This window comes from Daphnia magna, linkage group LG10, assembly GCF_020631705.1.
Source record: "Daphnia magna isolate NIES linkage group LG10, ASM2063170v1.1, whole genome shotgun sequence".
NCBI lineage: Eukaryota > Metazoa > Arthropoda > Branchiopoda > Diplostraca > Daphniidae > Daphnia > Daphnia magna.
Genome location: NC_059191.1, coordinates 4564899 through 4581416, shown reverse-complemented (window position 1 = coordinate 4581416; position 16518 = coordinate 4564899). Strand labels below are relative to the sequence as shown.

General features: G+C 38.6%; 1 long non-coding RNA gene across 1 annotated transcript; it reads left to right on the top strand.

Annotated features, from left to right (window-relative positions):
- Positions 1 to 1233: 1233 nt before the first annotated feature.
- Positions 1234 to 3911, top strand: LOC116918382. The gene is made up of 4 exons (XR_006651659.1): positions 1234 to 1634; positions 1706 to 2216; positions 2295 to 3260; positions 3331 to 3911. It is a non-coding gene; the product is annotated as an uncharacterized LOC116918382 (long non-coding RNA).
- Positions 3912 to 16518: the final 12607 nt, after the last annotated feature.

The window sequence follows — 16518 nt, the reverse complement described above, 5'->3', positions numbered from 1 at the left end:
CATTCCATTTAATTATCTGAGTAGAATACAGTGCCGGTCCAGTTATAGAACCGCCTAGCTAAGGAACCGGCTCGGTTATCGAACCGATTTTTCTTTGCCGTGTTTTAGCGCCACCGTCTGCCGTATTATGAACTATATCGATTTTCTATGGCGGGAATGAATGGGTTTTGCCTTTTAAAACATGCAATAAAATATTGCTGTAATGGGTTTTATCTTTTTAGGCAATGTTGTACATTGGTTCAATGACCCAACTAATAATAATAGGCGGTAAATTTATTCATACCAAATACAATAATAATAGGCGGTAAAGTTATTCATACCAAATACAATAGAATACAATAGCTTCCACTATTCATTCTTATCTTCTAGCACCTTGTTCCATTCCAGTCCTTCTATCAACTCTAATTTCTTTTTCCTTCTGTTATGACAACAGTTCTTCTAGTTCATCAAACTACTTCCTCTGTGGATGGTCCCCCACTAATGAAGATACACTAGTATCTCACCATTCATAGCCATAGACTATATTACACACATATTAAAAATCTTTTTAAGTTAGTCATAGCAGCGGTTCGAACACGGGACTCTAGATCCATAGCGAACACCATTACCACTCTGCTATGTGCCCTTACATTCTAAGACCGTCAAAGTTTGAGGGATGAAAGAGCCGACGATAGGTGGCACTAAGATCGGGTGCTTGGTTATAGAACCATTCAGTTATAGAACCACGCACAGGCCGGTTCTATAACTGGACCGGCACTGTACTAGATACTACGTAAACGTAATTACGTAAATACCGTTTCTCTATTTGAGTATCAGCTAGTAGACTACGTACACGTACGTACGTACCAGAGTGCTGTTCTCATCAATTTCAGAGTAAAATTGAAGCCGTCAAGCGTCCATTAGACCATTACTTCATGTTATCAGGATTCAGGATACATAGTACGTAGCCCAACTATTATTTACTTAGCTAAAGCTCTGAAATACTAACTATATCATTCTATTTTTCTAGGTTTCAATGACAATTTGTCCTCACTCCTTGTTCTCACTCCTTCTGTCTTGCCGTTCACTTAAAACTTGAGTGATTGAGACATTTGATTAATACCAGAACGCTGTGGCCTGTGCCCAACTGCCCACTTCTCAATTTCAGACTACAGAGTACGTAGCCCATGCAACTTTTATTTCCTTCATTAAAGATCTGAAATACTAACTATCATTCTATTTTTGTAGTCCTCACTTATCGTTCCCTTCACACTTGAGTCACCTACCAGAATAGAAATGGAAGCGAGTTTAGAAAATGCAACATTAGATGAAAGTGAAGTAGGTGCTTCATGGGAAGTGATCGAAGAGGATGCTGTTCATTCAGAAGCAGAAGATGGGTTGAATGAATCTATGGATGGGTCTACTGCCAATGCTTCTCATTCTCAAAGCAATTTATCTTCACATTCAAAGTCAAAGGAGCCAAAAATTTGGTATGAGCAGCAGGTGTTGACCTACTTCGAATTTCCCAAAACTCTAAAGGAAAAAAAAGAGAAGAAATCCCAGAAAACAAAAATATACAAAGAAAATGTTTAAAGTGTGGCAAGAAGTGTTCTGGCCGACTATTCTCAACAAGCAACTGGCAACGGCACCTTAAAGTTAGTTGCATTTCCCTTTTGTATAAGATAACCACATTGTAATGAATAATTTTTTATTTTTATTTATTCAGACACACCCACTTGTATACCAGGAGTACATTCAAAAGTTGAAAGATGCTCGAAAAGTTAAACACATGGAATTGAATTCAAAGTCATCATCCAGCAATGAAGCTCTCAGAGAAAAAAGATCAAAACTTCACCAAGCAAAACTGAATTATGCCGTGGTTCAACCTATTTCAAAAAAGGAGCAGAGTGCTGTTGATCAGCTAATTTTGAACTACATTATCAATGAGGCAAGGCCACTTGAAACAGTAGAATCTCTCTCATTTCGAGCAATGGTTAACGGCTTGAACCCCCGAGCGAATGTCTTGTGTGTTAAAAAGCTAAGGAAACTCATCGAAAGTGAAAGGGAGGCCAGTCATGGAAAACTACTCCAGACTCTAGCCACAGTGAAACATGTTTGTCTCGCAGTTGACATGTGGAGTACTCTTAAGCGTAGTTTCATGGGGGTGACTTGTCACTGAATTGAAGAAGAAACCTACAAGCGGAGATCAGCTGCTCTTGCATGCAAGAGGTTCAAAGGTTGGTTTCGATTTGTGTTATCAATTATCAGAATGTAATACTAAATCAGTAAAAATTTTATTGTATCGGTGCTTTCAGGGCGACAAACATTCGATGCGATTGCCAAGATGATTCAAGAGGTGATGAAAAACTTCAATCTTACGGATAAAGTAAAATTTATCGTGACCGACAACGGTGCGAACATTTGCAAGGCCGTGAAAACTTAACAAGAAGAAAAAAAAAGTCAGAACAACAAAAAATGTTGAATACTTCTTTAGTAAAAGAATCAGATGGAGAGGTTAACATTATTAGTGACGAAGAATCTGACAGTGAAAATCTTGATTTTGTTACATCGAACTGGAAATAGAAAATAATGGAATCATATCAATTGGTGATATGTTGGATCATCTTATTGTTGAATGCGTTGATGATGGCGGTAATACTACCCTTTATAACTCGGCCCATCTCCCAGAACACATCCGCTGCGCCTCCCATCTTTTAAATTTACTGGCGTCGGCCGATTTCGATAAGGTTTTACTTTTTACCAATCGTATATTTCAAGAGAAGTACAACCGCGCCATTGGTAAGTTAACAAAGTTGTGGAATAGATACAACCGAAGTAGTTTAGCATCTGATAAAGTTCATTCAATTTTCGGTAAAAGCTATTTGAAATGTTTTGAATTGACTTATCTAACACATTTTCTTTTACATTTAAGGTTGTCAGATAAAAACACCTTGTGAAACGAGATGGAATTCCAAATTTGATGCAGTAGAGGACGTTCTATCAAAGGATCAAGATAAGCTAGATGAAGTAATGTGAAGCCTCCAATTAGAGATCCTGGATGACACAGACCGAATTCTATTAAAAGAATTCCTATTGGTCATGAAGCCAATTGCCGTCTACCTCGACATTCTACAAGGAGAAAAGAATAATTTCCTCGGCTGCGTTCTGCCTTGTGTTTTAAAAATCAAGCAGGAAATTCAAACTATTACTAGCCAAAACATGCAACCTAATGGTTTTGGGGCTTTCATCCGGAGAGGAATTCTGGCTCATATCGAAAACAGGTTTCTCATTTCCTCTAAAATATATTATATATATTGCTTATCTAATAAATATTTATTGTCAATGCAATAGATTTGGCACTTGGTTTCAAGACGAAAAGTTCATGATTGCCACTAGTTTCCATCCTAAGTTCAAACTAGACTGGATAACAGATGAAATAGAAATGAGATCTCACAGGAAGTTAGTAGCTCGTAAGATTGCGCTTCTTCAAGAAAAGGAAATCAGCGATGAAATGTCAGCATCTATTCGTGATCATGACCCTCTATATTTCCCTTCTAAGAATACCGCCACCCTTGATGAACTTGAGTTGTTTTTCATTGATAAAGAAAAAGATTTGGCTATATGCTTGACAAATATCCAAAAGTTAAACGCTTTTTATTAGAGTATAATACAGCACTACCATCAAGTGCGTCTGTCGAGAGGTTGTTCAGTGCAGGGCCACTTGTCCTCACCGCCCGACGCAACCGTCTTGCAGATAGAATTTTTGAGACCTTGTTGCTGCTTAAGGTTAATTTTAGTAACGAAAACTAAACTTCCGATTCACTTTTCGTAATATTGAATAACTTATGCCCCAGCTGTCTGTTATAACCAAGATTGAATGTTAGCGCTGCTGCCACCTTACACGTTTTAATAAACTAGACCATTACAACTTATTCATTCTTTGTATTGAGATGCTTTTATTCAAATTGTAAACAGAATCAAAAATTTTTATTCTGATTCTTGATTTTTTTTAAATTCTTAATTCTGAATCAAACATCACTGAATGATTGTGATTTTTTATTCTTTGATTCTTTGATTGATTGATTCTATTCAGGTTTGATTCCGTTCACATTTATGATCGATTCGGCAGATCACTGACTGGGAGATGGGGATTACCCGAGACCCGTTAAACCGCACCTACCTACACAAAAATTCGCGAATCGGTTTACTACTCGAGTAACTACTTTTAAAGCAATAATTTTTCAAAAATTGACAGATCCAAGAGCTATCAATTCCTTTATTTATTTAAGACAAGAATGTTTTTGGAGTTTTTGCGCTCTATGCTGGACCTAATAGATGTAAGTAAAAAATTTCATTCTTTTTCAAACTTTTTTGTTTATGAATATTTTTTCATCGCTTTTACAGAAGTGGATAGCCCTCACCATGAGCTATCCATTTCTGTATAATTTATTAATTTCGGGCTTATAGTTTCCCCGATAATAAATATTTTAATTTCATATATGACTGGGAGGAGGGGATTACCCACTACCCGTTAAACCGCACCGACCTGCTCTAAAAATGGCTAACCGGTTTACCATTCGAGTAATTAATTTTTGAGCAATATTTTTACAGAAATGGACAGAAATTATCAACAGCTATCCATTTCGTCAATTATTAAAAAAAATTAACTAATTGTTTTCCCGATTATGACTTTTATTGGGGCAGGAAATTCCCTGAGACCCGGCAAACCACACCGACCTACACAAAAAATAGCCAATCGGTTTACTACTCAAGTAGATCCTTTTAAAGCAATGACTTAACAGAAATGGATACGTCTTGATGAGGGCTATCCATTTCTGTAAAATTTGTCTATTCTATATCTATATTTTTACGGATAACGTTAAGTTATTAATACATATTATACGTAGTATATAGGATGTAAAGGATGTAAATATAGGGATATATATAATATATAGGACGTAATATATAGGAATAATGCGTATTATTTATTTTATATTAATAATACGTGGTAACACGTATAATACTGATAAAAGTAATTTTGTGTTTCCATATGCTACCCGATTACCCAACCCGATAATGACAATAACGAGTAATGGAAAGATTTGATTTTGTATTGCAAAAATAGTTCTACTTAGCCGGGGGGTAGGGGAGTCTACCGATGATACAGTCTACACTTTTTTCCAGACATTTTATACCTAGGGCAAAAAAAAAGTGTCTGGACTGACATTACCCCGTATGATGATTTTGCGCCAAAACCGCCCTACCTCTCCTTAAAAAAGTAAACTATTCATATTTTCTACCCACAGATGGCTTTATCAAAATAAATAGGTGTTCACCTTTTTGTGCAGGATACTGTACCTCTCATACACGTAACAAACCATGAAGGAAAAACAAATCTCGGTTGAGCGCACTTGGGAACTGCCTCCAAGGCCATGCCCGTGCTCCTTACTTGGTCCTTTACCTGCAGTTTTAGTGCTTTACCAATGCCCGTCCCCTGCCCGTCGTTTCCAACCTGTCCGTTGTTTCCGCCCTGCCCGCGGATCTCGAACTGCCTGCGGGTCTCGCCCTGCCCGTAGGTCTACACCTGCCCGCCGTTTTCCCCAGTCCATCCTTTTACCCGCCCTGTCCGCGGAAATTCGAAAGAAAAAGGTTAAGCCTAGCCGACGGCAGTTCGAACCCTTTTCAGGTAGTCGACCTTTTTCCAGGTAGAAAAAAGTCACTTGAACCACTCGAACCAATGGCAGCGCGCGCCCAACGATAATTCCCCGGAAAAACATACAGACAGTTACAGAAACAAATCCCTCCCACAAATACCTTTTGCGCTTTAAGAGAAGTAGTAGTTGATGCCCGTCCCCTGCCCGTCGTTTCCAACCTGTCAGTTGTTTCCGCCCTGCCCGTGGGTTTACTCCTGCCCGCCGTTTTCCCCCGTCCGTCCTATTATCCGCCCTGTCCGCGCCAATTCTAACGAAAAAGGTTAAGCCAAACCGGCGACAGTTCGAACTCTTTTCAGGTAGTCGACCTTTTTCCAGGTAGTAAACATTTTTTCCAGGTAGTCGACCTTTTTTCAGGTAGTCGACCTTTTTACAGGTAGAAAAAGTTACGTGAACCCTCTCGAACCAATGGAAGCGCGCGCACTGGAACAAAAGGGAGCAATCTCTTAATGATGTTGGAACGCAGTCAATTGAGCTGTCAAGAACAAATGCAATGGTGCATTCTTTGTGGGATGAAAAAAGGAAATGGTGTCTAAAGGGTGTTGAAACGCAGTCAATAGAGTTGTTAAGAAAATATGAATTGGTGCTGTACTATACGATTCGGTCCATCGTGACAGGTCTGGAAGATACTAGCATGTCATTCAAGAGCTTAGTGCAACAATTTTTTTCTTTTTTTCAAGGCTTCATCTGGACATTACACAACTCCCACTACTAACATCCCAATGGAAAACTAGTCCATTTTTCCAATCGCGATGTCTAAGAACAATTAAAGAATGCTTTTCTTGGAACAAATCAACTAGGGAGGTGACAAAGATTGTCATGAATTGGTATAAAGGCAATGCACCAAGTTTCTTCTCCATTGTGTGGTCCGCAAAATTGTCTTCACAAGTTAACAATTAGCCTACGTTTTGTAGCACAGGAGTAAGCTAAACATGACATGATTTTTTAATTTTCTTAAATAACGTTAAATTACTCAAGAGCTAAATGTTTTTAAAAGTAATCGCATTTAACGGAGGCTAGGTATCCTTTCCGAATTGAATCAGCAAATAGAGTTGTTTGCAAATAATGCACCCCTACCCCATATTGCTAGGCAACAACAAAAAAAGCGCCAGACAAAAAGATGGGGTAGCCTAACGAATATTGGCTATTACATCACTACCTGTCAGGTGTGCGTGTCGTAACCGCAGGGCTAATGCTTCAGTCGAGTAAGTAATTTGGAAACGGCAACAGCAGTACAATATCTAGCATCCGTTGTAATTCACGTCGTGTTTTCCATAGCGTGCAATGATGGCTAATTTATCATTTTACGTCACAGTTTGGTCATAGGATCAGAGCAATTTAAACTGCGGTCAATTGAATTTTAATATTGAAAAATTTTGTGTATCTGCTTTGCATTTAGCTGAATTAGTAGATTAAATTGTATAGCCTACATTTTTTGTTTCAGCCAACTACGCCACAATGCTGTTGGCTGTTGTCTCTTTGATGACTGGAAAGGCCCAAATGGACTGGTTGACCAATGGGCTCGTCTTCCGGATACTACACGACTCAGGCGCCCTACTGCACCACGACGTATACAGCGCCGAGTTACTGCCGAGTTACTACACCACCAAGGCTCCCGAGTATTATAAAAATTCCTCACTTTCACTTTCCACGTTAGCCACACTGCGTTCTTTTTCTTTTCTTTAACTGATGAAGGTTTTATTTTTTCTTCTGGTCTATAGTTGTTGAATAAAAACTGATCAATCTTGACCCAGGAATTGAAAATGACTTCCTTATTACAAATTGTCTTTTGTGACCCGCAGCTGCAATATTCCCAAGCTGCGAATAGTTTTATTCTTGAGAGAGGCAATTTTTAGCCAAGGGTAGTCACAAATATCTATGAGATCAATATAAATCATACATTTTACTTCACTGAAATCCGGCAAGTGAACGGAAATTTGCTCAATTTTAAAATCGTCAGTTGGTGGTGACAAGCAAGAATTCTGAAAGACAAGTATCAACATATTGCGTTTGTTTCTACGTGTCGAATACAATCACTGCCTTGCAAACCGAAAAAGTAAATCACCCACAAGGCGGTGATCGCCGCTTTCAAAACGAAGTCAAAAGACAGATTAAAAAGGGAAGCGACACACCCAATTTTTCGTCGGCTATATAAAGCCGTCGGAAGGTGATTGGAGACCTCAGTTGTTCAACTCTTCAACAGTTCTCAAAATGAAACTAGTAAACACGTCATTTGATTTGATTTTGTTATTTTACAATTTCGTGGTTGATTGAAAACTTTCGGTTTCTTTTCGCAGTTTGCCATAGCACTAACATCCAAAACAGAGGCTGTTTTGGATGTTACTGCCGTTGAAAGATTCTATATCAAATAAAATAAAATAAAATAAAATAAAATGAAAAATGAAAAAATAGACAAACGAATAATAATAAAGAATGTCGGCCGGGGTTTGTTTGGCATACTTAATAGCTCCACCTGTCTAACTCGAACATGACCAACCACCGTCCGTTCGCTCTTCATGTCATCATGAAGTGGCAATGCCAGCCTGCCAGCCTTGCCCTTTTAATCTTCGCCACCGGGTGGCAGGATGTGTTCGTTTCGTATTGATGGCAGGTATTAAATTTTTTTTATGTTTTATTTTTTTTAATTATCTTGTTTTAGCCTTAAATTACAACAGTCATTTGGCTACATATTTTATTTTATTTTTTTTTCATTTAATTTTGTTATTTACTTTTTATTATTTATCTCTCTTTAATACTAGCATTTGTCAGGACGTTGATTCGCTTGGACGCGAATAAAACGAGCACGAAGTACAGTCACAGTATTGGAGGAATGGCCGTGTGCTTGGTTCGTAGTTTGGAGTCACAAGTCGTAGGTGCATGCTGACGTAATCTTATTACGTCGGTGTACCCATTGAGTGGCGAGTGGCGAGTGAAATACAGTCTACCGACAACCCCAGAGCTACTGAATTTTTTGTGTAACACCACATGTACATGCTACCAATCGAACCACTGCACCAGCCCGACAATGAGTTTCTACTCCAAATACTCATCTATCATTTTCTACTCCTAATACTCATCTATCATTCGACCACTCTACTCACCTCGCAATGAAGCAGTTTTCATAAGGCGGTCCAGTGGCTATGGCGGGAAAGGGTTTACGGAAATTTTTTTTAAAGACGTAGGCCACGTTACCTGATCCCGTAAGGTAAGGTAAGATGTCTGACGTAGCATATGCGTTACCTGATCCCGCATATTATGCGTACTGCCGTGCGGTTGGGGACTTACCACAGCGAGCTCGGGAACAAGTAACGATATGCTACGTCAGACCTTACCTTGCTTGGGTAAACGAAGTGCTAATAGTTACCTTCAAAGCTGTATCCGCTCGCCTGTTTCCTTTCCTGCTTTACAGCAGTTCTTCTGTAGGAGGAGTATCACTCCTACATTAAAGGAAATGACGTCTGGAAGTTACAATAATTGTCATTTTCGCTACCAGGTGGCGTTTTCGGCCGAGCGTCTGCCGTGTTTTTGGTGTGTTGGTGCATTCTGCTACATTTTTCTATTGAGGAAATCTAGTTTTTTTAAATAGATTTATTGTTTTATTCCCTTTGTTAAACCAAATCGCCTTTTTGTTTAGATCTAAAGAGAAACTTCAGTATCGTATACGTGTTATCAAACATACTCTCGTCCTAGTAAAGCAATTAAACATAATGCGATGAAATAGGTGTAAGAAAAGACAAAAATTTCCTACCGATTGTACTACCTAACGTACGCTTCACCGTCTTACTACACTGAGTCCCGAAAATATTACTCTGCCCCAAGCTACACTACAATTGTGTCGTATTATACCACTACAGAGGTGCCAAAAATATTTGTAGCTACAACCTACTTCACCGAAGGTGCCCCATCTTACTACTCCTAGCCGACCTACTATATTGAAGCCTCGAAGTAATACGCTGCCCCAAGTTACTAAACCATAGCTGCTCCTTCATACTACCTGGACCCAAGCTACTACACCACAACTTATGCTGCTCTGTCGTACTACACTGAAGCTTCGCAAAGGCTGCTGAATGTTACACACGATTAAAGCCCCTGCATACCATACAAACAAAGCTGAGTAGTACACAATCATTTACGCAGCTCCAGTCTACTACACTGAGCCCCCCCTCAAGTATTACCTTAAAAATTCAGTAACACTGGGGTTATCGGTAGACCTAATTTTATGCACCGCTCAATGGGTACCCCGAAGTAATAAGATTACGTCAGCATCCACCTACGACTTGTGATTCCAAACCACGAGCCAAGCACACGGTCGCTCCTCCAATACTGTGACCGTACTTCGTGCTCGTTTGATTGTCACCCCGGTGAAGCAACGTTCTGACAATGCTAGTATTAAAGAGAGATAAACAATTATAAAGAGAGATAAACAATTATAAATAAATAACAAAAATAAGATATGAAATATAAAATAATAATAAAAAATAAAGTAGTAGGATACTAAGTGACTTGATCATTTGAGGAACAAACTTCCGCTTCGGCCTACGGGCCAAAAAGGAGCATGGGCATGGCTTAGGGGGCAGTTTCCTACGGCGCTCAACTGTGAACTTTTTTTAAGATCTAAAACACGAATAGCAGCCAAATGACTGCTGTAATTTAAAGCTAAAACAAGGTAAACCAAAAAAATAAAATAAAAAAAAAATAATACCTGCCATCAATACGAAACGATAACGGTCACTCTACCACCTGGTGGCAAGATTGCGCACTGACCAATGATTATTGAAATTTCAAGACTGCTTTTCCATCTATAGAGAGCGGACGGCTCCCTTTAGGAGAAGCTCAGTCTCTCTCTGCTCTTACAAGAAGATAAAGGATAAGGATCCATCCGAACGAGAGACTTCGTAAGTATGGCAATGAAAAAAAGAAAAGTGAAACTTGAGTAGGAAGAAGGTCGGTTTTTGGAGTTGCCTCCCCCCGCTAAACAAGTAAATTTTACGTGAGTCCCGTTTCCAATCCCGATAGTTTCGGGATAGTAACGTAGACGTTACTACCCCCCTTCCCCCCACGGGGTAGTAACGTAGAAATGATTAGGACTGTGCGAAGGTTTACGTAAATGGTCAGGTGGGGCTGTCTTCTGCTAAGAATTGGGGAAGCAAATCCAGCTTGCCCTGTTTACTTAAGCTTTAACACTAAATTTCTTGTGTGCATTGCGTCCATCAGCAAGTACCATAATTCCATTCAATGAAGAACTAACTTCCAAGTCGGTCTACGGACTAAAAAGGAGCACGGGCAGGGCCTCGGGGGCAGATCCCGAAGTCGGTCAACCGTGAATACTTTAAGCTTATTCTAGTTCAAACATAGGGAATTTTCCAACATCTCAGTTTGAAATGAAGAGGGAGGTAATTCATGTTCATTGAAATGTAACAGGTTAGGTAATGTGAATTTAAAAAATGAAACCCGAAACCCAAATTGATTTGAAAAATAGGAGAAAGTTTTTGCGTTGTTTGTGATGTTTCTGGCAACGTCGGGGCTTCAGGCAGCTGACTCTAACCAGAGATAAGGAGATGGCTCACTCCACGTAAAGCCCAGCAGTCGACATTTTCCCTCCTCCCCCTCTCTAGCAGACGAATTCGACTGCGCTGCTCCTTTCGGCCAGCTCCGGAATCATGGCTGTACTTGGCGGTAAGGACGGTATGGTTTAAAACGTGAAGGGGGAGCGCTACTGGGAAATCCTTACCGCCAAGTACAGCCATGATTCCGGAGCTGGCCGAAAGGAGCAGCGCAGTCGAATTCGTCTGCTAGAGAGGGGGAGGAGGGAAAATGTCGACTGCTGGGCTTTACGTGGAGTGAGCCATCTCCTTATCTCTGACTCTAACTTGTTATGAAAGTAAACAACGAATGAACAAAAAGAGAATTCTCCGTTGGATAGCACATACTGCCATTCTCTGTTCTGTCAGTTATATAATTAAATCAATACACTTTCCCGGAATTCATAATAAATCCCGGAATAATGATAATTTCATTTTATTTCCAATTATTATTGTTATTTGTTATTTTACGCTCGGTGCAATGTCCTTTTCAAGTTTGGTCCACGGGACAGCGCGAAAAACTCGTTGTTTCGGGGTGCCAAACAGCAAACACACTTGCTTTATCAACGGGTCGGGTTTGGGGGTTTTCGGGGTTATCGCGGTAACCCCGCATTTTTCAAACTTCCATCCTCATGAACAAATGTTCAATAAGCAGAAAGAATGTGCTACCAGCACCAAGTCTAAAATCCACAACATTAATAAGATTAAATCTATTTTTCATTTTGGTAAAAAAAAAAATTGTTTTACAAACTGGCAAATAAAACTCATGTGGGACCCAAAGAAATGGATCTGACAATGTATAAACAAGTTTTGCAACATTAACGGCGTTGTGGAAGGAACTTTAGAAGTCTGTCGAAATCAAATTAAGTTGGGCGCTCATAGCCTAGGGGTTATAGCGTCTGTTGATTATTAATGACCCTAGATGAGGCTTAGATGGATAGAAGTAATGTACATGGAACCTGAACTTGGGGCGCGAGTCTACGGACGATCATCCACTTTTGCCAAATGAACAACATGTGAAAAATTTAATAAAACAACAGAAAAAATAAAATGTAAAATTAGCAATTAGACATAATTATTTTATTAATAATTAACAATAGCTTCCGGTGAATTGCAACATGATATCCGTCCAGGTGATCACCAAAGTCAAAGGTTCGAATCATGATCCGCCAAAAACGTTTTTCAGCTTCAATTTTCAATTTGACTACATTTTTAGGTTTGCTGTATGTTTGCGCTTCAGAGAATGTGCGTTTTAGATTTTTTTCCGCGCTTACAAACTAATTTTAACGAGAGTTGAAAGATACGTGCTCGTCCTTTCACGGGTGCAGCACATACTGCCGTTGTCTGTTCTGTCAGTTACATAATTAGATCAAAAAATTTTCCCGGAATTTAAAAAATTCTTGTGGTGCCCTAAATACTTTTTGTAGCGTTATTATACATCTTGTTCGAATATTTGAGCATTTCCTAAAAATAGAAATTTTCAGGTTGAAACTAGGAAAAAGCCATTAGTGGTGCAAATGCAAACTGAAAAATATTTCGCTACACAATGCTATTCAATTAAATGGGGTAAACATAAGGAAGGTTCGACCATGCCCAATTACGCAATGCCAATGGGCTAACACAATAAATGCATTGAGTAATTTGAGTTGCGTAATACGGAACGTCGTCTTCATATATTGTGTTAGCCCATCGGCATTGATTAATTTAATTTAATTGAATTCTGTGTTACGCAACTCATGCATAAAATCACGGAAGATTCACAAATGTTCATGATATCCCAACCAAAAATCCGAGGCAATTAATTGCCTAAGTATGCAATAAATTGCATACTAACACGATTAATTGTGTGTTAACATGTTTTTACCATATGTTAATAAGATTTTATCATGCTATCATGAACTACAATATGCAATAGACATACTTAAATACAATTCATTGCGTGTTTAAATAGTAAATTGCATACTAACACGATTAATTGTGTGTTAACATGTTTTTATATATGTTAATAAGATTTTATCATGCTTTCATTAACTACAGTATGCAATAGACATACTTAAATACAATTCATTGCGTGTTTAAATAGTAAATTGCATACTAACACGATTAATTGTGTGTTAACATCTTTTTATCATATCTTAACTTGATTTTATCATGCTATCATGAACTACAGTATGCAATAGATAAACTTAAATACAAGTTAATGCGCGTTGAAAAAATATTACGCAATAACTTTAGAATAAATCATGCACTATTGAATTAAATATATGTAAACGTTATTTCCACGTACTATCCTGCAAGTTTTTTCCGCAATTTAAAAATTAACACAATAAAATTGTGCTCATTACGTACTAAATTGAACAATACAAAATTAGACAAAAGAAATTTGTATTTTTATTGCCCTGCAATTTTTAAGCCCGGCTTGTTTCATCATGTAAACACACAGCAGAAATATCAATCTTTTTCAATTCTAATATTGCAAGGAATGCAAATGTCGCTTTCATCTTCATCTCTGCTTATTATTATGCATCTATGGTTCTATGCAGAATTTCACTTGCAAAAATCACTTCAGTGGAAATATTATTTCGATTCACCACTTTCATGAACGCTGTCAAATTTCTACCAGAATATTCATCATAACACAGGGGAAACGGAAGAAGAGAGAATCGGTTGCAAAACAAAATAACGTTTAACTCGGTAACATTGGATTTTTGAAGCAAACAATCGTCCCCAACAGATGTAAGACAATTGCAATTTGGATGGTAAGAAATTATTTTTTTTATTACGTTCACTTTGTTGAAAGAAGAATTCGTGCAAATAATTGAGTTGTCTTTTTTGAAACGTTGGCAATAGGCATCAGTAGTGAACAATTTACCGTTAATCGCAAACCGTTCACTAAAGAAAGCATTGTGACAACCCAATAACAAACCAAACTTCCGTTCAATCGCAATAATTATTTCAGGGACCAAAACTTTTTTTTTTGGGAACCAATAGTAGAAGTTCGTACGTTTAAGGTACTGTTGCTAGTTGCCGAAAAAGAAATAGGGCTATCTAGTTTTTCGTAAAATTTACGGACATTTGGTTCAGACAAGGGAATGAAGTGTCGAAAATAATTACGTATTTTGCTGGCACATAAGAAATTTTTGAATATCTGCTTCGCTATGGAGTTTGATCTATGAAAAAATCGCTTGATGAGGCCACCAGCGTCTTCATATAGGAAGGCAGAGGATGACCATGGAGCTCCCCAGTTTTTAGCTCCCTCAGCAACATGCAGTAGTATATGTACGTTGTAACTTACATGTTCTACGCCATAAAGTTTGGGTATCAAAGCTACAAATTTATAAATCATCAAGTGGGCAGTTTCAATTTCCGATACAGAAACGGTCTTCTGCAATAAGAGTCTCATGGCAGCTACAAACAACATCCAGTGTTTGTAATATGTGGAGGGGAGTAATTTTTTTAAGGCGACAGGAGAATAGAAAAGAAGGAAATTGCGAAATTCACTAGCCTTTCAATCTCCAAGATTTTTTTCCATGCTTCGGAAATCACGCAAAATTTCATTAGGCAATTTTAAATTTGCTAACTCATCATCGATTAGGGAGCATTTAGGTATATAGTAAGATTTCCTTGGGCTGCCTAACCATAATTTTATGAATTGCGAAACAACCCCCAAATACACACAGTGCATTATGTCGGGAATCAAACCAGTGATAACGTTTAATAATGGAATCAAAAAAAGTATGGTTGGCCCCTTGATGCCTTGCACTGGTCTACGTATTATTGTTGCTTCAACTGCTTGCTGGAATGTTGTTTCATGCGTTCTTTTATCAGGCATGGGAAGAGACAAGGGAAAAACCCTTACCAATCCAGATCCCTTTTCAACAGTTTGTCCGTTGTGCAAACAGTATCCGCATCCGTAGAACCCATTGAATTGCATGGCGTTTGCCACCATTGCCCTAGCAGGTGCATCAGCTACGAAAAGGGGGAAAATTACTTTTGAACAACGCTTAGTGCCATCATTTTGTGTCCAATTCAGTCCATTAATGAAAAGATTTTTGATTTCTCGTAAAAATGGAACGAAATATGTCTCAACCCGTGGTTTCTTTGGTCCGCACCACAAGCTACTTAATAAAACATGTCTAGATTTATCGTTGAAATCTAATTCATTAATGGTACAGAATATGGGCCAAATTTCTAATCTAGAGGATTTGAATGGACGGATCCCGTCTGTGGCCACTGCCATGGAGAAATTATCCCCGGAAAAAAGAAATTTACGAATTTCGTGCGTTTTGTACATGTCACCTGTGTAGATCTCCCCCTTTAAGTTCCTATCTTGAAATAGGGATTTTTGTTTATTTGAGCAAATTTTGTCCCAAACTCTTGCGTCTTTCTCAAGGATCGTTTTTAATTGATCACCAATGGAGCTAAAAAAATAAAAATTGGGATTTCGAGAGTAAATTTTCCTCAAACTCTGTTTGGCAGTGTTCGCAAAAAAGGATGGTGCTGGGTTCCCCAAGATATGATTGGCAATTAGTACAATAAAAGAGCGTCTTGACTATCATGTCTGAAAAGAATATTTTGTCGAAGTAATAGGTCGTTTTGGGCACGTAATTCGGGACAACAATATTTAGGAGTTGTAAAAAGTCGCCTAAGCAACCCTTGGAAAGTCGGTGTTTAACTAACAAAGCAAATATAAGTGATAAAAGTGCTCCTTCAGTTACGTCTTTTGAACTTGGGCCAATCACTTGATCTCCAGCATCTCGATCGACATCGCCTTCTTCGTCGGAACCACTTGCGTATTCTGGTGGGGAATGGTCAGCTGTATTGGACGAATGGTCATCATCATCATCACTATCAATCCTCAGTTGTTGCTCCTGGTGATGATCGTCGTTGTGAAAAATGTTATTACTAGCTACGTCTCCTCCAATAATGTATTCCCTGTCGACTGGTTTGTACAATAGCAAACAGAAAAAATAAAAAAATAGGTAAAAGAATAAATAATTGCACGATACTACGCGTTCTCGCACTAAATCACGCAATTAATTGTAAGATAAAAGTGACGGTGTCAACTGTGCGATAAATTGGGGCTTATTGGATGTTGGGCAATTGAATAATTGATTACCCTAGTTTGTGTTAGGATGACGACGAATATACTCATTTTTAGCACGCATCTGCCCAACAACCGTACGCCTATTTACAAGTCCCATGTTGAGTCGCATACGGTAGTATGTGGTTCTTGGTATGACAAC